Source organism: Aplysia californica, unplaced genomic scaffold (assembly GCF_000002075.1).
Source record: "Aplysia californica isolate F4 #8 unplaced genomic scaffold, AplCal3.0 scaffold00010, whole genome shotgun sequence".
In the NCBI taxonomy this organism is placed as follows: Eukaryota; Metazoa; Mollusca; class Gastropoda; order Aplysiida; family Aplysiidae; genus Aplysia; species Aplysia californica.
Window position 1 is genome coordinate 2,891,528 of NW_004797280.1, and position 1,647 is coordinate 2,893,174.

General features: G+C 43.8%; 1 protein-coding gene across 2 annotated transcripts in view; it reads left to right on the forward strand.

Annotated features, from left to right (window-relative positions):
• Positions 1-1,647, forward strand: part of LOC101856773 (fibroblast growth factor receptor-like 1) — a 74,308-nt gene that overhangs the window by 21,180 nt on the left and 51,481 nt on the right. Inside the window, exon 2 of one of the 2 annotated variants that reach the window (XM_005089920.3) lies at positions 1,225-1,330. The exons of the other annotated variant lie outside the window; for it this stretch is intronic. The gene's annotated coding sequence lies outside the window, so the exon portion shown is untranslated. The remainder of the gene's footprint in view (positions 1-1,224; positions 1,331-1,647) is intronic. 2 annotated transcript variants of the gene reach the window in all.

Below are 1,647 nucleotides of genomic sequence, written 5' to 3' on the forward strand. Positions count from 1 at the left end.
CCACCCCCCGCGCCCGTAAGCTTAAAGTAAAAAATTACAAGAAATTGAGTTGGAAAGGAAGAAAGAGAAAAACAATACACGGAAAAGGATAAGGGAACGAAAGTACTCCGGTATATTAACGGTTAATATTTTAATGGGCCCTTGAATAATTAATGTTGTAAATGTAATGCGTTCAGAGGTTAGCTGGGGGAATTGAAGACTCGTTTCTTCGAAACTATGATACGGTGTTTGTCACAGGAAACGTAGTATTTGCTTGAAGCTTTAGTAGCTGTATCTGTAGTTGTAAAGTAAGGTTAAAGGAGACCGCTGGTGATGTTTGCTTCAGCTGCACTGTGAACCCGGGGACGTGATAGGATGTGGCTGTAAACGTAGATCTATCGCTACCCTAGAATTACAAAGTTCTATCTGCTCAGTACCTAGTTTTGAGAAATTTGACATAAAAAATTTTGAGCCTCACAACATGTCAAGCTTTTTAAAATGCAATTCTTTGAATATGTTGATAAAGCAGATGGAGCATTTGATGTCTGATCTCATGGTCTTGGTAACTCAAAACGGCCAAAAATGTCAGTTAGAACTATGTAATTCTGAGGTAGCAGTATGTTGACAGAAGGTACCAGTTATATTCATTGTTCTAAAATCAAGGATAGTCTGCCTACTGTTGCCATCTGTTTAGCGTATATATTATTATGTGAGTAATGTTAATTATCTCAGTATGTAGGAATTGTATATTTCAAAGTATGGTGTAAGTAGACTATATCTGAGGCGGGATCTCCAACGGTAACACGATAGAGTTCGGCCAAGTGGGTGGAGAGTCCTGGAATCTCCATAAAAACTCATGTTCAAGAACAACGTGGATTCGAAACATGCTCAAACTCATTTTAGTCCAGCATAGTCCCGAGCTAACGATACAGTCTTCGGTGTCTGAGGAGGAGTTGATTGAAAAGTCAAGCACATTATCTAATTTTGTTGTGGGTGCTCACACCTGTCATAGCGTGCATGACTCACATTCTTCCGCAGTTTACCACAGTGCAACTCACAGATGGTCAGTTAATGGGGGTGATCCTCCTTCCTTTACCAAGTCCCCCCCCCCCCCACAACAACAAACGCACAGAACACACACTACCCCCCCCCACCCCCACTATCCCCTAGAGGAAGCACTCACTAATGGAGAGGGCCTCTCAGAGAGCTCAGAGATAATCCGCGCTGTCAACACTTCATCCCCAGCTCCGGCCGATGGACGCAGCTCTGCGTGGCACTCAGTCCAGGGCGAAGCTCTCAGCGCATGTGTGCACTCCCAGGACGCGCCCATTGTGAGCTCATACAACTCATAGTAAGTACACCACGTAAACTGATGGCCACACAACTCCGGGGGTCGCTTCGGTCGGGTCGCTTCAGGGGTAGCTCGGGGATTAGCATTTACTCAAACAAACCGCGCCGCTCTTTAGAACTCTGAGGGGTAAGAAGTGCGGATTCAAGTGGAAAGGTCAAACGTACAGGTCAAATACGGGCTTTAGATCTATTGTCTTCATCCTTTTGTGATCAGGGTAAAGGTTGATGCAGACTATTTTGCAAGTCACTCAACTTTCAACTTTCAAAGAAAAGCAGGTAGAGGTTATGTGTTATTTGTAGTTGCATACATATAATATC